Consider the following 20,256-nt stretch of genomic DNA (forward strand, 5'->3'; position numbering starts at 1 on the left):
TATTCATAATGATAGGCAGGATAAGGTTCCAAATCTGTGGGTGGTTTGGAAAAGGAGTTTATCTAAGCCGCAAGGTGTCTCTTGCTCTGATCAACATATTACTTTACGTGTGCAGTGGCAGTCGAATATCTTCACTGTGTCTTTTATTCATGCTAATTGCTTCAGAGCAGCAAGGAGAGACTTGTGGAGTAATTTTGCGGCATCGAACCCGGGTCAAGGCATTCCCTGGCTGGTGACTGGAGACTTTAATGCTACTCTGTATGCTCATGAAAAAAGAGGTCCAGGATCTTTTAATATAGGCTCTGCTGCAGATTTTGGGGCATTGGTGGATAGCTGCTCCCTTATTCAGATTCCTTCACAGGGTCGAAAGTATACTTGGACTAATAATAGAAGAAGAGGTAATGTTGTGGCAGTTCTGGATAGAAGTTTCTGCACAGATGCTTGGATTTCAGAGTTTCAGGATTGCCACCAAAATGTGCTATCTAATTGTGCATCAGACCATTCTCCCCTATTGGTGGTGTCAGAAGCATTGGCGAAGCCCTCTAATTGCCCTTTCAGGTTTCAGAGGTCTTGGATTGATCACGAAAATTTCCTAAAAATTGTGAAAGAATCCTGGGATGAATGGATGTCTGGATCGGCTCTCTATATTTTTAGTCAGAAAATTAAAAGATTGAAAATTGTGATTAAGGAGTGGGCTAGGGAAACATTTCCCAATGTGAATTTGGAAAAGGAAGAGGCGCTAAAGGGGTTGGAAGAGATTCAAAAGGAGATAGAGGAGATTGGTATGAACGATCAAAATTTTGCTCGTGAAGCTGATGCAAAAACTAGGTACTTGAAGGCAATGGAGGGATATGAAAAATTTTGGGCTGAAAAAGCTCGGATTAGATGGAGAACTCAGGGAGATAGAAGCTCGAAATTCTTTCATATGGCTGTGAAGGTGAGAAGAATGAAAAATACCATTAGATACCTGAAAACTGATTCAGGTCAGATCATCAATGAGAAGATGCAGTTGGAGGATTTTATTAAGAGCTATTATGAAAATTTTTTAAAAAAATCGGCTACTGTTGACCACATGGAAATGATGGACTGCATTCCGAAGATTTTGACGGACATTGATAGATGGAGGATGGACGCGATGCCATCTAATGATGAGATTAAAAAAGCGGTTTGGGACCTTGATCCGGAAAGCTCTCCAGGCCCAGACGGTTTTCCTGGTATGTTCTATAAATCTTGCTGGATTATAATTTCTAATGATGTTTGTAATGCTATTAGGGGCTTCTTCAGTAAAGGTCGAATGCCTTATGGTCTTAATAGCAATTTTTTGGTGTTAATCCCGAAGATCGAAGGGGCAAATGCTTTAGATAAGTTTAGGCCTTTATGCATGGGCAATTTTTTTTGTAAAATTGTTTCTAAAATAATGGCTTTAAGACTTTCTGAGGTGATGCCTCGGCTCATTTCGGAGGAACAAGGAGCATTCCAGAAGGGAAAAATCATTCACTCCAATATTACACTTGCCTCTGAGTTATCTAATATGATGTTCTCTGCGACTAGAGGGGGTGGCATGGGGGTGAAGATAGATATTCAGAAGGCTTACGATACAATTGACTGGGATTTTATTTTTCATGTATTGAGAAAGTTTGGGTTTTCAGAGACCTGGATTCGATGGGTCTACCAGATGCTGGTCTCTGCGAAGATCTCTGTAATTTTCAATGGTGGTCCGATTGGATATTTTGGAGCGGAGAGGGGTTTGAAACAAGGGGACCCTATTTCCCCAATGCTGTTCATTTTGGCTGAAGAGGTTCTCTGCAGAGGTTTGAATAAACTAGTGGAAGAAAATAAATTAAAGCCTATTAAGGGTCCTCGTGATGTGATGACGCCAGTTTACAGTTTGTTTGCTGACGATATATTCATCTTTGCTAATGCATCTATCAGATATGTTAGACATCTGAAGAAGTTTCTTAACATGTATCAAGAATTTTCTGGCCAATGTATCAATTTGGAGAAAAGTAAATTGTTTGTGGGCTCGATATCTTCTCAGAGAAAGAGGGCTATTGTAGAAGAATTGGGGATTTCCCCTTGTACATTTCCTACAAGATACCTGGGGGTGGAGATTTTTAAAGGTAGAGTTAAGAAAGATTTCGTGATGCCTATTATGGACAAAGTAAAAGGCCGGTTGGCTGGGTGGAAGGGCAAGATGTTATCCCTGGCAGGAAGAGTTGAATTAGTGAAATCGGTGATTATGAGTATGCCAGCTCATAGTTTTGCTGTGTATTGGTGGCCGTCGTCGCTAATTACAACTTTGGAGAGATGGATGCGCAATTTTGTCTGGTCAGGAGAGATTGATGCCACAAAAAAAAATTGTTGTTAATTGGGATCAATGTTGTAAGCCGAAGGAGGAAGGGGGGTTAGGATTGAGAAGATTGAGAGATATGAATAAAGCTATGCTCTGTAAAACAGCATGGCGTATCAAGCATGAAAATTCCTTGGCCAGTAGATTCTTGAGAGCTAGATTCCTAAATAAACAGGGGTTACCGAAGGAAGGATATAGTGCTTCTTCAATATGGCCTGGCATTAGAAAAATTTGGAATTTTATTTCTTCAAAGGAGAGATGGGTAGTTGGTGATGGGCGCAATATAAAATTTTGGAAGGATAAGTGGGTGGGAGGCTTTGCACTGGAAGAGTGTGTGGAAGATGTGGATAGATCGATGCTTGATGGAAAGGTGGACAGATTTATAGTCAATCATAGGTGGAACATACCTGTGGTAAATTCATGCTTCATGACAGATGTTTTTAATGCTGTTGTGCAAATTAAAATCCCAAGTTATGAATGTGTTGACAAATGTGTTTGGAGTCTTTCTTATGATGGGAATTTTAATTTGAAATCTGCGTGGGAGGATATTAGAGAAAAAAAGCCAACGGTTCCCTGGGCTTCGCTCATTTGGTGTAAGAAGCAACAACCGCGGGTATCATCTCTTGCTTGGAGGGTGATCCATGGAAAGGTTCATACTGATGAAATGGTAAAAAAAAAAGCTGTGCCTCTTGCTTCCAGATGTGTCCTTTGTAAGGCAGCAGAAGAGACAATGCAACATCTATTTATAGAGTGCCCTTTTTCTAATGAAATCTGGAATGATTTATGTCACTGTTTTAACCTTAGATGGCGTGCTCAGGTCTCTATTTTGGAGCTCGCCCAATGGTGGAAAAGAAATAATAAAATTGTGAGCTGCAAGGAGGCGTGGACCATGGGTTTTGGTATTGTTATAGATCACTTGTGGAGGGAAAGAAATAATAGAGTCTATGAGGGTGTGGAGCGGATAACAAAATATACCTCACTTATGGTGATTGAAGAAATAAGAAGAAATGTTCCTATAGCAAAGGGAGTTAATTCCTTGGTAGACCTTGAGTGTTGCAAACGTCTGGGATTATCTATCCAAAAAGATAATCGTCGTCACATTTTGGAGGTTTATTGGTGCAAACCCCCCATTAATTGGATCAAATTAAATTTTGATGGGAGCTCTTTGGGAAATCCTGGGCACGCTGGAGCGGGAGGAATTTTTCGTGATCATCTTGGTAAAGTGATATGTTCATATAAAAAATATATGGGAGTGACAGGGGTACTTGAGGCTGAAGTAGAGGGGCTGATGGAGGGTTTGATGCGAGCCAAGGACATGGACATTCAACATTTGTGGATTGAGTCAGACTCGAGTGCTGTTGTGGTTTTAATTCAGCAAAGGAAGATTCCTTGGTTTGCTTTGCAAAGGTGGATATATCTCCAGCCTTACATGAGAAGAATTTCTTGGAAAATTTCTCACAATTACAGAGAGGGGAATTCAGTGGCAGATTTCTTGGCAAGAGATGCGGCTAAGAGTGGTATTTCAGGAGTTGATGTGATATTGCCTCCTCACATAGGGGATTTTCTTGCTAGAGATGCCGAGGGAAGACCAAATTATAGATTCCCTTAGAGTTTTCCCTTTCTCCTGCTGATGGCAATGCCGAAGGTGGGAGGATAGGGAGGCTATTGGTTCTTTCTTATTGTTGGATTGGTTGTTGGGTTGTAATTTACTTCTTTTATGTCTTCTTATGAAATAAAATTTTAGCGAAAAAAAAAAAAAATGGAATCTAGTCATGGGCTCATATGGAAGTGAAACTTGATTCGGCACAGGTACGCAAATCGATATCAAGAAATAGAGTCTTGAGAGGCTATCTCACTAATCCAAAGAGCTAGGTCGTTGTGGTGAGGGGAATATCTCATTCTCTTGCATCAGGCTCCCATCAATGCTTATCATTTCCCAAAATATATAATAATACTTATTTAATTTCTTAAAAAAAAAATTCTATTAATAGTACTTCATTTTCAAAACCATTCATATACGCACAATGGCAATACCTGATAGGAACATAAACGAATACGATAATAATCCTTAATTCCACATCGCAAAATCCAATAGAAATAAGATGCAACTTGATATTAATCCTTCATCTTCAAAATATGAATGTATAGGCGACAATGCAATTCCAAATTTATAACAAAAACACTGAAATATAAAAATTGTCCTTCATTCAACATTATACATTAATAAAATCCTTATTTCACACATCACATAATTTTCATGCAAAATTTTCTAAATTCACATATCAATATGATATCCGAACACATGAAATATAATAATCGAACACAAATAACTATACTGACTTCTTAAACATTTAGAAAAAGGAGAAGGGGAAACTAAGAGAAAGCCTGAATCAGTGAAATCCATGCAATTTTATGTTGCCTAATTGAAAATTGGAAAGGAATAATTGTTGATGGAGGGAAGAGGCTTAAAGGACACTCCTAATTGGGACTTGATAATCAACTCTTGAATATAAAACTGAGACAACTTCCCTATTTCCTAAATGATACTTAATAACAATTCTGGCTCAGAGGCGATGTGTTTTTTTTTTTTAACAGATCCATTGCCTTGTATTCGAGGTCTTTGAGTAAAATTTAGTTATTTTTTCTTTTCCATACCGAATATGCCTTGTCGTTTTGAAATTTTCAGTTGATGCTGAAGAACCAAGAAACGGCGATAGTATTGTTTTGGAAGGCAATAAACGAAGGAGATAGAGTAGATAGTGCACTCAAGGACATGGCTGCGGTGATGAAGCAGCAGGACAGAGCTGAAGAAGCCATTGAAGCCATTAAATCCTTTAGGTATCGTTGATCCAAACAGGCTCAAGAGTCGCTGGATAATGTCCTCATCGACTTATACAAGGTATATACATCTAAACTATTAATCCCTCATTCTTAACCCCCCCAAAAAAAAAAAAAAAAATATATATATATATATATATATATTAATCCCTTGTTACCAAAAAAATGGATTATCTTTTAAGGTTTGGAGTTTTTCTTTAGTTTAATCCTTTTGCATTAGAGTGTAAGTTAGGCCTTGACCGTCCGAACTTGAACTTGTCCTAGCCCTAGCCCGGTTAGGATTTTTCACCCTGAGGTCGGACTAGGGTTGAAAAACGTTGACATTGGATCAGGGTTGGCCCAAGTCTGGGTTGAGGCCTATGCTAAGCCTAGCGAGGCATAATGATTTTAACCCTGATTTATATGATATAATTTATAACTATCATCCTATCCTTTTATTCATATGAATGAAATTTGGGCCATTGATTCTTATGGTAGGTTTCCTGAACATCTATTATTGTGTTGCACTTCATAATGTTAGTTATTTATTTATTTATTTATTGATTTAAATGACAGAACATAAATCGAAAAAAATGTCAATCAGGATTAACCTTATTAAAAATCATGGCCAATCTGGCTCAATAAGGGTCAATTAGGGCCGGGTTGGGCTGGACTTGGGAATTGTTTTAGGGACCTACGGTTGGATTGGGATTTTAAGAGACCCTGCCCAACCTAGCCCTGCTTCATCCCTATTTCGCATGCTTGACTAAAAATTAAGATAATCTACCTTGACAGAAATGTGGAAGAATAGATAAAGAGATTGAGCTGCTAAAGCAAAAGCTCAAGTTGATATATGTTTGAGATTTTAAATGTAACTACAAGCGTACGGATTAGTGTAGCTACGGCTCGAACACAAGGAGAGCAGCCACTATTTTTTTACTTCTTTTAATAATGCGAAAGTGAACCGATTAATGATTGTGATCTAATTCTAATTACCGTCCTAAACATATGTATCTAAAATAACGTCCTAACCATTCGTCATCTAAGAATTTAAAGACGCAAGCCATGCAATTAAAATTAAATAAATAAATAACTGAAAATAAACAATCCACACAATTAAAAAAAAAACAATAAAGGAAAAAAATGTTGAAATAAAAATAAAGTTAAAGAAAGGGGAGAAAGCTAGAGAGAGACTCACAAGTAGGTTTCTCTACTTAGCCCGAGGGATGCATCATAATATAAGCTTCCCTACTCAACCAGAGAGTCACTCTTACAAGGGTTACTTTACTTGGCTTTAGGGAAATGGAGACAATTAAAATAAAAGCAATAAATTGATGGATCTATGGCTAGGAGGGTAAAGCCAACACATACACTAGCCATGAAGCTTGGGGGAAAGGGATAGCAATAATGTAACGACTGAAATTAAAATCCTAAATTAAGAAAGAAAGGGTAGTTAGAAGAGGGAATGAGAGGGGGGAGAGACGACTACTGAAGGAGCCTACTTACTTGAATCAATGCTTGAACTTAAAAGCTTAGGTGATTTGAGATATTACCAGTACTAAAAACCAGATCTGGAATAAACCAAATCTGAAATTTCTAGTACTAGAGAAAACAAATCTTGAAAAAAAAAAAAAAAAACTGAACTTGAAAAAAAAAAAGATGCTCCACGACTTGTGATCTTGTCACCTAGATCTAAGCTTAGAACAATAACTTTAAAATTATAACTTCAATTGCTTAAACAATAAAAATAAAAAACTAAATCAAAAACAAAAGTGCTTGCATTAATTGAATAAAAATAACTTACAAAAGTATTTAAAGCATAAAACTAGAACTAGAGCTAGAGAAAGAGATAGAGCAACTAAAAAAAAAAAAAAAAAATCTAGAAGAAAAATGAAGTGTCTCCCCTCCTCTTACATGAGTTGTATTTATAGGGAATGGAGATGTAGGATAACAAATTTCTTTTTTCTAAAAGGGAGAAACCCACAATTGGTAGTGAGATCTTTTGAGACCAAAAGTGCAAAGGTGGAGGAGAGAGAAGAGAGAAATAAACTTGGAGAAATTTCCTATAATTTTTTTTTTTTTTTTGCTTATTTTATTTTATTTTTTTTAATTTATTTTCTTTTTTTTTTAATTTATTTTCTCTTCTTTTCTCCTTCAAGGGAGGATTTTCTTCTTCTTTGTGTGATTGGACAATCTTGGTGATGATGTGGAGGAGAAAGAAGATTTGGACAAGATTTATTTCTCCTTTTTTTTTTTTTTCTTTCCCTTTTTTTTTTCTTCTCTTCTTGTGCGAACCCATTCCACGAGACAACCATGAGATTCGAACTTGAGACCTACAGGTGAGCAAGGGAATTTTTCACACCATAGCTCACCAACTACACTAGGTAGTTGTTGTTGGAGAGATATGACTTCCGATAATACTTAAAGCCTTTAAAATACAAAACCTGCAAAAAGAGAGTAAAACCCAAGGTAGCTCCATTCTAAATATATAAAATGCATGTTTTATTACCCTAGATTTCACGCATAAATGTGCTCATAAGAATTCCCCCACACTTAGACTTTGCTAGTTCTCGAGCAAAACAAAAAGAATAAAAATAAAAATCCTAACTCACTTTAATAGGAATCACGGTTGCACTTAGCATGTACAATAAGCCTTTAAACCCCTAGGTCACCCCTAGTGGGCGAGTTGTGTCTCGTAAGTGTTTGTAGTGAATATACACCAAAAATTCAGAATAAACAAATCCCAACCTTGGCTAAAGGTAATGGCCATACCGATCCGGAGCAAAGATAATTTTTCTTACACGGGATCCCCACACTTGAACTTTTATTACCCCTTATCAATTCCAGGCACTAGCATATTTCTTAATTTGGAACTCACCTCATCTCTTCCAAAACATCTTTATCTTAAGGTAAAACCACTTGTGAAGAAATAGGGAACCAATGACTAAGGTGTTGGAGTGTTTTTTACCAAAACATATTACCAAGCATTAATGACATTTGCACATCTTTTTCTCCTTTTTTTCGCTTAATAAACTCTATTCTACTCCACTACTTTTGGCCTGAATGACATGGTGGAGCAAACACCAGACACCTAAGTTACTATGTAGTTTTGCTTTTTGCATATGCCCACAAAGACAGTGATGCTAGAGTTCCTTTAGAAGTTTCTTCCTAAGGAATTTCGATCAAGACACCACGCTTCCTAAGGCGCGATGCCCTGTCTAGTTCCAAGGGAATCAATTCTTATTCTTCTTTATACCACATTTCACATTTCATTTAAAATTGTGCATTTGTCAACCCATGCCAAATTAAAAAGAAGGTCTCAACTCCAAATCAAAAATACAAGGAACCCACAGATTTACATATGGTCTAGCACCATAAAACAGGGGTCTCTTATTTTTCAAAAGAAAGTTCCATTTCAAGACACATGCTTGTTTCTTTCTTCTCAACAGGGTTTTTATACGTTAAAAAAGGGTACCTTAGTCAAAACTTTTATTTTCATACATCAAGCAACCGAATGGTATGATCATTAGCCAAAAGCCAAAGTAGGATTTCATCCTTTAGCAAGCTCAAAAAAAAAAAAAAAAAGAAAAACAAATAAAACAAAGTGGAAAAAGCAGAAACTAATTTCCCTCCCTACACTTAAGTCATGCAATCTCCTCAATGCATGGAAAGAATTAAAAACGAAGACAATGCAAGGGGGTCATACCTGATTAAAAGTTAGTCATCAGTGTAAAGAGGTTCATAGAGATCCATGACCTCTTCACTACCAATATTAGGAAACTCGAGGAATGGTTTCAAACGCTGACCATTAACCTTCGAAATTACCCCTGTTCCTGGATTCAAAATCTCCACAGCCCCATGGGGATATACATTATGGACAATAAACGGGCCATCCCATCGGGATCTAAGCTTACCAGGGAAAAGATGCAATCGAGAGTTGTACAATAAGACCTTATCACCAATTACAAAAGATTTACGCAGAATGTGCTTATCATGGAAAGCTTTAGTCTTTTCCTTGTAAATCCTAGAACTTTCATAAGCTTCATTTCTATGTTCCTCCAACTCAGATAGTTGGAGCCTACGATGAATTTCCGCACCAGACAAATCAAAGTTGAGCTTCTTGATGGCCCAAAAGGCCTTATGCTTCAACTCAACTGGTAAGTGACAAGCTTTCCCATACACCAAACGGTAGGGAGACTGACCAAAGTCGGTCTTGAATGCAGTCCGATGGGCCCACAAGGCATTAATGAGCCTAAGGGACCAATCCTTACGGTTGGGATTAACAGTTTTCTCCAAGATTTGTTTGATCTGCATATTATACACCTCCACTTAGCAACTAGTTTGGGGGTGATAAGGGGTAGATAACTTATGGGTGATCCTATACTTTTTCATTAGGGCCTCAAAAGGCGGATTATAAAAATGAGTACCCCTATCACTAATTTTTGCACGTGGTGCACCAAAGCGGGAAAAAATGTTCTCTTTTAAAAACTGGACCACTATTTTGTAATCATTAGTTTTACAAGGTATGGCCTCTATCCATTTAGAAACATAATCAACGGCCAAAAGTATGTACAAATTCCCAAAATAATTAGGGAATGGTCCCATAAAATCGATGTCCTATATATCAAAGATCTCAACTACCAAAATAGGGTTGAGGGACATCATGTTCCTCTTATTGATACGGCCAAAAGATTGGCAGGCGGGACAAGCCTTGTAAAAATTAAAAGCATCTCAAAGTGGGCCAATAAAATCCACATTGGAGAACCTTTGCGGCAGTCTTCTTAGGTCTAAAGTGTCCACCACATGCATGATTATGATAAAAATAGAGAATAGAATGTTGCTTATGATCAGGAACACATCGTCTGATAATCTGATCCAGATATATCTTAAACAAATAATGATCATCTCAGAAAAAGTGCTTAACTTGGGAATGAAACCTATACTTATCTTGGGTGGACCAGTGATCCGGAGTCACACTTGAAACTAAGAAGTTGACAATGTCAACAAACCATGGTTCACTGAACACTGCAAATAACTGTTCATCTGAAAAGTTCTCATTGACTGGAGAATCGACAGTCAAGGAATTAGGAAGCCGGGATAAATGGTCTGCAACTAGGTTTTCAACTCCTTTTTTATCTCTAATTTCTAAATCAAACTCTTACAAAAGTAAAACCCACCTAATGAGACGGGCTTTGGCATCCTTCTTCTGAACTAAGTATCTGAGAGCAGAATGATCAGTATACACCACCACATGTGAGCCAACTAAGTAAGACCGAAACTTTTCTAATGCAAACACAACCGCTAAAAATTCTTTTTCAATGGTTGTATAATTGAGTTGTGCATCATTTAAGATCCTACTAGCATAATAAATGATAGTGGGTAACTTATTAATCCTTTGACCCAAAACCACACTTATAGCAAAATCTGAAGCATCACATATCAGTTCAAAAGGTTCAGTCCAAACAGGTAGTTGAATAATGGGTGCATTAGTCAACTCCTTCTTAAGTTGTTTGAAGGATTCTAGGCACTCTTTAGAAAACTCAAAAGTTTGATCTTTGGTAAGCAATGAAGTGAGAGATCGGGCTAACTGACTAAAGTTCTTAATAAACCTTCTGTAGAAGCCCGCATGCCCTAGAAAAGATCAGACGCCCTTAACAAATTGAGGAGGTGGTAAATTATCAATTAAATCCACTTTGGCTCTATCTACCTTAATTCCCTCCTTGGATATTAAATGGCCTAAAACAATACTAGATTTAACCATGAAATGATATTTCTCCCAATTCAAAATCTAATTCTTAGATATGCACCTTTTCAAAACTAGAGAAAGATGATCAAAACATTCAGAATAGGAATTCCCATGAATTGAAAAGTCATCTATAAATACTTCTAAGAATTTTTCAACCATGTCAGAAAATATGCTCATCATGCATCATTGGAACGTAGTAGGGGCATTGCAAAGCCCAAAGGGCATACGCTTGTAAGCAAATGTTCCATATGGGCATGTAAAAGTGGTCTTATGTTGGTCCTCTAAAGCAATTGAGATATGGTTATAGCCGAAATATCCATGAAGAAAATAATATTATTCATGTCCAGCTAACCTCTCTCAAATCTGGTCAATGAATGGCAACGGGAAGTGGTCCTTCCAGGTGGTCACATTAAGTTTTCTGTAGTCTAAACACACTCTCCACCCAGATTGGACACGGGTTGGAATTAGTTCATTATTGGCATTGGGAACTATAGTCACACCAGACTTCTTAGGCACTACGTGAACTGGGTTTACCCATTGGTTGTCAGAAATAGGATAAATTATTCCATAATCCAAGCACTTTAGGATCTCTTTCTTAAAAGCTTCCATCATCAATGGGTTAGCTCTTCTTTGGGGTTCCGTGGATGGTTTGGAATCCTCCATTAGATATATATAATGTTGCACAATAAAAGGGCTTTTACCCTTGATATCAGTCATGGTTCAACCTAGGGCTTCCTTATTATCTTTTAACACTTTAAGTAACTCCTCTTCCTAGCTAGAAGTCAAATTTAAAGAAATTATTATAGGAAGAGTCTGGTCAAGCCCTAGGAAAGCATACCTCAAATTAGTTGGAAACTCCTTAAGATCTAGCTTAGGGGGCTCAACTATGGAAGGTTTGGGAAAGGAATTGGAAAGGGGTCCTAAGGGCTCCACAGGTGTGTGAAGACTCAAGACTTTAGAAAAGTAATATTCACTATCATCATCCAACTCATCCATACACTCTTGGAATTCTGAATCAAAATTAATATCAAAGTTGGTAATTAAATCATCAGAAAAATCCAGAAAATTTTCCATTATATTAATCTCTTCTTCCATATGTGGTTGCTTGCCTATCCTAAACATGTTAAACTCAATAGTTTGGTTACCAAAAGATAATCTTAGGAAATCATTCTGGCAGTTGATTAATGCATTACTGGTAGCCAAGAATGGTCTTCCTAGAATTATTGGGATTTCATCCTTGGTTGAGAAGGGCTTGGTATCTTACACAATGAAATCAACAGGAAAAATAAATTCCCCCACCATTAGTAAGACATCCTCAACCATCCTTTTAGGAATTTTAACAGACCTATCTGCCAACTGAAGAGTAGTTCCAGTGACTTTCAATTCTCCCAGTCCAAGTTGTTTGTACACATGGTAAGGTAAAAGATTCACACTTGCGCCAAGGTCAAGTAAGGCATACTCAATGTAGGTGTTGCCTATGACACAAGATATGGTAGGGCTCCCTGGATCCTTATACTTGGCTGCTATAGGCTGAGTAATTATGGAACTAATGTTACCTGCCAAGAACGCTTTTTTGGGCACACTAGTGATACGTTTGTGAGTACACAAATCTTTCAGTACCTTTGCATAGGTGGGGATCTAGCATATAGCATCCAAAAGAGGGATGTTCACTTCTACCTTTTTGAAGACTTCTAAAATTTTGTCCATGGAAGCAGTCTTCTTTTTGTTTACCAAGCGATTAGAAAATGGGACAAGATGAACAGAGGGATTGTTAGGGATTTGTCCCTATTCAGAAGAATCATTTTTGGTTTCCTCAACAAAATCATCTTTAATTTCAGAAAAATCTTTAGGTTCATCAGACAAACCTGAAACAAGAGGCACACTTGTGTCCTCAACTGAAGGAGAGTTAACAGGAGTAATAGATGAGGAAGATTTAGGAATGCTCTGTTGGTACTCTCTATCACTCCTAAGGGCATAAATAACATTACATTGGTTAGAGAGCCCTTGCTGGGTCTGACCTTGTACTATATTCAGTGATGCATTAGTTGATGTTTGTGAACTAACAGGCTGATGATGCCTAGGGTTAGGCTCTGATTGACTGGGTAAAGTTCATTTCTCTCTCTCACGCATAATTGAGACAACTTGAGTGAGTTCTCTTATAAGATTTTGATGGCTTGTCATAAGGAGGACCATATTTTTTTTCAAATCACTTATTCTACTTGCCTCTCTAGTGTTGGTAAACCCAGGGGGTTGCTGATAAGATGATAGGAGAGGGGCCCTAGGAAAACTAGCCTGAGGTCCTACATTTGACATAGGAAAAGTATTTTGGGAAAAATATTTTTATGCAAAGGGAGGCCTTTAGAGTCCAGGTTGACCTTGATTATGAAAATTGGAAGGCTCTGCTTGGTTGCCCTGATTCCAAGAGAAATTTGGGTGATTTCTCCATCCTGGATTGTAGGTATTACTATATGGATTATTCTGGTATAAGGCATTAACACTATCATTAGAAGTGCCCCTAGAGGTGTTGGGGCATTCTTCTATGAGATGTCCAGGGAACTGGCACCAAGCACAAATCTTAACCAAATTGACTAATAATGGCTCTCTAGGAATAATAGCCTCAATTCTCTTGATTAGGCTATCCAAATGGGCTTCCTTGGCTACTATCCCAGCCACAAAATGTCCTTTTCCTCCTATGGTTCTTTCACTTTCTTGGGTTGATTTTCACTCACGGATTTTGTCAGCTAAGTCAAGTAAGAATTCCCATACCTTTCCTTCATCTGTAAAGGATGTGAATCTATCAGGGCACATAGATTCTTTCATTTGTTTAGTTGGGTAATCAATACCCTCATAAATTATTTGACATAAATGCCATAGGTCTAGGCCATGGTGAGGACATTCTTGGAGTAGATCCTTGAATCTCTCCATAAGTTTGGAAAATGACTCACTAGGCTTTTGCCTAAACTGAATGATATCACTTCTAAGCTTATTGGTTTTGTGAGTTGGGAAAAAATTCTTAAGGAAGACAACTGTGAACTATTCCCATGAGGTTATGGAATTTGTGGGTAACCCATACAACCATTTCTTAGCTTGATCTTTCAATGCAAAAGTGACAAACCTAAGCTTAACAGTATCATCAGAAAGCTGTTGGATCCTAATTAGAACACATACCTCTTCAAATTTCCTTAGAAATAGGTATGCATCCTTAGAGGTCAACCCATAGAAGTGGGGCAACGTAGTGATGTATTGATATTTGAGTTCAAAATTATTGCCCTGGGCTTGTGGTAGAACTATGCAGGAAGGTTGGGCTCTTCTAGCAGGGTAGAACCTATATTTCAGAGATTTATGTGAAGGGTTTTACTGTTGGTCTCACATATTGAAGGGTTTTAAAGAAAGCAAACGTATAGGGTCACTATTTGTTGGATCTCTTCTTTCTAACCGATTCTTAGTATTACGTACCCACCTAACACTCATGTAACAGAAAACTACCCACAACTAAAGTAAGACAAGCACAAAAGAATGGATAGCAAAACTTTCATTTTTTTAATGATTTTTTGATTTTTTTGATTTTTTTTTTTTTTTGGTTTTTTGGGAGCTTACCGGTAGGGATCCAGGGTTGCTCAGGTCAATTCCTGAGGTACTGCTATAGGGCGAAACCTGTCTTCATCATACTGTGAGGCATGGCGACCTCCACTAATACAACTATTATTGCAAGTTGTTCTTCTCAGGAATTCAATAAAAGAAAAGGAAAAACAAAACAAAGCACTCTGATTTACCAAAAGAAAGCAAAATAACATGGAACTGTCTCCCCAGCAACGGCGCTAAAAACTTGTTTGAGATTTTAAATGTAACCACAAACGTACGGATCAGTGTAGCTACGGGTCGAGCACAGGGAGAACAACCACTTTATTTTTTTACTTCTTTTAATAATGCAAAAGTGAACCGATTAATGGTTGTGATATAATTCTAATTACCGTCCTAAACATATGTATCTAAAATAATGTCCTTATCATTCGTCATCTAAGAATTTAAAGACGCAAATCACGCAATTAAAATTAAATAAATAAATAATTGAAAATAAACAACTCATGCAATTAAAAAAAAAAAATAAAGGAAAAAATGCTGAAATAAAAAAAAAGTAAAAAAAAAGGGAGAAAGCTAGAGAAAGACTCACAAGTAGGTTTCTCTACTTAGCCTGAGGGATGCATCATAATATGAGTCACTCTTATAAGGGTTACTCTACTTGGTTTTAGGGAAAGTGAGACAATTAAAATAAAAGCAATAAATTGATGGTTCTATGACTAGGAGGGGCAAAGTCAACACATACACTAGCCATGAACCTTGGGAGAAAGGGATAGCAATAATGTAACGACTGAAATTAAAATCCTAAATTAAGAAAGAAAGGGTAGTTAGAAGAGTGAATAAGAGGGGGGAGAGAAGACTACTGAAGGAGCCTACTTACTTGAATCAATGCTTGAACTTGAAAGCTTGGGTGATTTGAGATATTACCAGTACTAAAAACCAGATCTGGAATAAGCCAAATCTGAAATTTCTAGTACTAGAAAAAACAAATCTTGAAAAAAAAAAACTGAACTTGAAAAAAAAAGATGCTTCACGGCTGATGATCTTGTCACCTAGATCTAAGCCTAGAACTATAACTTTAAAATTACAACTTCAATTGCTTAAACAATAAAAATAAAAAACAAAAGTGCTTGCATTAATTGAATAAAAATAACTTACAATAGTGTTTAAAGCATAAAACTAGAACTAAAGCTAGAGAAAGAGAAAACTAGAGAAAGAGATAGAGCAACTAAAAAAAAAAAAAAAACCTAGAAGAAGAATGAAGTGTCTCCCCTCCTCTTACATGAGTTGTATTTATAGGGAATGGAGAGGTAGAGTAACAAATTTCTCTTTTCTAAAAAGGAGAAACCCACAATTGGTAGCGAGATCTTTTGAGACCAAAAGTGCAAAGGTGGAGGAGAGAGAATAGAGAAATAAACTTGGAGAAATTTCCTATAATTTTTTTTTTTTAAATTTATTTCTCTTCTTTTTCTCCCTCCAAGGGACGGTTTTTCTTCTTGCTTTGTGTGATTTGGACAATCTTTTGGTGATGTTGTGAAGGAGAGAGAAGATTTAGACAAGATTTATTTCTCCCTTTTTTTTTTCTTTCATTTTTTTTTTCTTCTCTTCTTGCGCGAACCCCTTTCACGATTTTCCTTGCTTCTAATTTGATGTGGAAATCCCCTCTATGCCCTTAGTGCTTTAAGTGAGTAAAAAGTAGGAAATCTTTAATAAAATTCTCCAAAAAAAAAGACAACCATGAGATTCGAACTTGAGACCTCTTGGTGAGCAAGGGAATTTTGCACACTATAGCTCACCAACTACACTAGGTAGTTGTTATTAGAGAGATATGACGTCCGATAATACTTAAAGCCTTTAAAATACAAAACCTACAAAAAGAGAGTAAAACCCAAGGTAGCTTCATTCTAAATATATTAAATGCATGTTTTATTACCCTGGATTTCACACATAAATGTGCTCATCAATATACCAAGGGGAGGCCTTCAATGCAAGCACACCAAGACGGCCTGCTCTCATGGGAGGAGGTTTCAGGTTTCCATCAAGCAAGAGACTTCTAGGATACTTGTATGTAGTTATCACACAAATTGCCTTCTTAATTTCTCAACTTGTTTTCTATATGTTAGGTTCCAAAATAAAAACGGAACTAATAATCCTACACTCGTTAAAAGTAGCTAGATGTGGAGACTTATAGGTATTTGGGAACCCTGATAGTTTTTAAAATAAGTTCTATCCAAGTCCCTAACCCTATCTTGTGTTGATTCTCAAAGTTTAATCATTCTTTTTTCCTTCTTTTTCCTAGAGTAATTAGTGAGATTAATCGAAAAGTCAAGTTAATCCCATTGTGAATGGTCCCAAAGGTGCTATTGAGATGATTCGAATCCAATTCAAACGCTTTTCAAGACACCGTAACCTAGACCAAGTCACCATTGGACCAACCCCTTGGGGTTTAAAAATATTACTAGCTCGCCAAGACTATAGAAATTATTTATTTTAATTTGTTCATCCTATTGATGTTCACATTGGTAATTGAAACGCAGGGAAATTTGGGTTGGGCTTATATGCGACAAACAAACTATGTGGCTGCTATGGTGGTTTATCGAAAGGCCCAATTGATCGAGTCAGATGCAAACGAGGCCTGCAACTTGGGGTTATGCCTAATCAAACAGGGAAGATACAATGAAGCCCGGTCTGTTCTTGAAGATGTCTTGAAATGTGGAATTACTGGTTCAAATGACTCAGAGTTGAGCAATCGTGTAGACCAACTGGTTCGTGAGCTGGAATCTTTGCAATCAGCCTAGTTTTTATCGACTCAATTGTGCCAGAACCTAGAAGAAATTTTTGCACAAGGGCTCGACCAACTTTTGAGTGAATGGAGGAAACCTCCCATATTTGAAGAAATCTCCCAATTTAGGGATCAGGTAGCTTGTTGATTCAAGTTCCCCTCCTTTCAGTTGCATTCAATATATTTTTTCCTTCTTGGGATAAAGAACACAGAATAGTGGTGTGGGTTCTGCGCTTCGATACAGGAGTGGTTCCATCTAGGGGTGAAACAGTGTCGGGTATTCAACCCAAGACCAACCCAACCCTGTTGGGCTCATGTCTAGGTCCAACTCTACTGGGATCATGTCAACCCAACCCCACTCTAATTGACACTAATTGGGATCGGTTAGGCTGGGTTAATCCTGATTTTCGCTAGGGTCAGGCTAACCTTGATTGACCATGTTTTTGTCATTTGTGTCCTATGCATCAAAAAAATAATAGAAGGAACCACCAATGGATCAAATGATCAATATAAAGTTAAATATTGAAGTTCAACACAATAATAGATGTTCAGGACACTTGACCATAAGAATCAATGACCCAAAATTCATTATTCTGAATAAAAGGTTAGGATAACCCTAAATTATATTACATAAGTTAGGGTTAAAGTGAGAGCTGGGTTGGGCTGGGCTAGGCCTAGGCCTCAACCTAGGCCCAGCCCAACCCTGAGTTAGGGTCAATGTTTTTCTACCTTAATCTGCCCTCAAGGTCAAAAGTCTTCGCCTAGGCCTTGTTTGGATTCAAGGCGGGTTCGGCCGTTAGGGCCAAACTTACACCCTAGTTCCATCACATGTTAAAATTAGACTAGGCCTTGTTTGGGTTCAGGGCGGGTTCGGCCGTATGTGCCAAACTTACACCCTGGTTCCACCCCTTGTTAAATTAAAAATTCCATCCATGTTGATGCACTACATATGCTCTCATTGACATATGCATGTGGGTATCGATTTGGGTTGAGTCACTTTCGGTGTGAAAATGATGAATCCAAAACCAAACCAATACCCAAGTTTGAATTCAGACCCATAAAACTTTTGTTCAATTTATCCCGTTCCCCGACCCTTGTTTTTCATAGGTAGCATCAATTTATTGCAAAAAAAAAAAAAAAAACCAAATATGAACCCAAAGGCAATCTGACTAAGCCTCAAGGACAGGACTTAGAGGCACATAGAGGTCCCAAAATTCACTACAAGCTAAAAGAGCACTTCAAAAACTCTATGTGAATGAGAGATCTCTGTAATCTTTCTACAACGTGCACCACACGATCTAATGAATAAATTCATTTTTCAACCATGTACATGTAGTGTGTCGGTCTTTTTGTGCTATAGGAAACAGAAATGATATAACACATTATAACTAAAAAATTTCAATGACATAATATGCATAATAATTTATTTTTTTTGTATGATTCCAGTCTGCACTGAGAATATTTCTATGTAAATACCTTTAGAAACATTTTTCTGCCATTGTTGTAATGTCTTGACTAACTCTCAACTAATAGTTGTGTTCAGATTGAAAATGTTATATCTTGACAAACTCTCAGTCATTGTTGGAGTGGAAGTCTATGAAGCTCTCCTTGACAAACCAAAATGGACTAAGGATGCAATTTCAAGATTCCAAAACAAGAAATATGTTTCTATTTATAATGTTTCATAAGGTAAACGGCCAGTTTGGCCATTTGCATAAGTGGTAAAGAAAAGTCTCTCCCAACATCATCTTGATTTGGTGACCAATCTTCTTGACATACTTGAGTGAGATCTCTCTTTGAAAAAAGAGGCAACCACAAAAAACTCAGGAGCCTTGGCTACCACAAGTTACAATTATCTTTTTCCCACTGTTTTCGATAAGTAAATTCGGTGGCTGATACCCTTTGTTAAGAGGGCAGCAAAATTTTCTAGAAGTGAAAATTGGGATACTACGCCCTCTTATATTATCTCAGATCTGAATGGGAGAGATTTCAAAGGCCTAGATATAGGTTTTCCTAATTTTTTGGGGGTTGCTTCTTTCCTCTGCCGATAGCCATGCCGAAGGAAGAGGTATGAAATAATCTTTTGATTGTTTTGGTGCTGTATGGAATGCCTGGACATTAATTCTGTTTTCATTTTATTTTAATAAATACTTTGTTGATCATATATATATATATATATATATATAGTTTCTGGCAAATTGGGTAGTTTTTCTTGTTTAATTCGTCAGCATATCTTAAGAAAGGTGACTATTAAGTAATAAATAATTTTATTGTACATTTTCAATAACTAGGCCATCTTAGGACTGCATTGAGACCTAAGTTCATATTTCGTTGGCAGCTAAGAAGATGTAGGCATCCCACTTTGAACTTTCGTTACACATACCTCCCAAGTCCCAACCAGCCTTAATTGGGTTTTCAATTTCCCAATTATTGGACAAGTGCCTAGCTCCAATAATTGCCTCCCAGTTGCCGGCACTGGTGGATAAGAATCAACCTGGCAAAAGGTCTACCCATCTCCATTTAATCACACGGAGAGTCAAAGCTTAATATTAAATACTATTAATTCATTAATTATAAGTTCTTAGATCCTCCATGGACCACACGGACTATAAATATATATATATATATATATATATAATTTACATTGTCCTCCCTTTGACTTGGATCTAATTACATCTTCTTTCCTGTGTTTTGAATAATTACATTCGTCGTCTGTGATAGTTGATAATATTAGTGAGATGTTAGTTTTAAAATAGATTTTATAAGATGGTCTTTTTTTTTTTTTTTTTTCAACTGGAATATTATTTGGGGATCCGGGGCAGCCCCTAAGATTTTAGGGAGAATTACATGATTATCCACTTTTGGGTTTCCCTTTACAAAATTACCCACAAAAAGTTTTGGTCAACAAAAATACTCAAAATTAGGTTTGGGTTTACAAAACTATCAAAAACAGTGATTCTCCTTCGTCTGCCTATTTGTTTT

The 20,256-nt window shown here is 37.1% G+C and overlaps 1 non-coding gene and 1 pseudogene across 1 annotated transcript; both read left to right on the forward strand.

Moving 5' to 3' along the window:
- The first annotated feature begins 204 nt into the window (after positions 1 to 204).
- On the forward strand, positions 205 to 17,422 carry LOC122058736 (annotated as a pseudogene).
- Positions 13,792 to 13,898, forward strand: LOC122060348. The gene has a single exon (XR_006134367.1). It is a non-coding gene; the product is annotated as a small nucleolar RNA R71 (small nucleolar RNA).
- Positions 17,423 to 20,256: the final 2,834 nt, after the last annotated feature.

This window comes from Macadamia integrifolia, chromosome 13 (assembly GCF_013358625.1).
Source record: "Macadamia integrifolia cultivar HAES 741 chromosome 13, SCU_Mint_v3, whole genome shotgun sequence".
Classification (NCBI taxonomy): domain Eukaryota; kingdom Viridiplantae; phylum Streptophyta; class Magnoliopsida; order Proteales; family Proteaceae; genus Macadamia; species Macadamia integrifolia.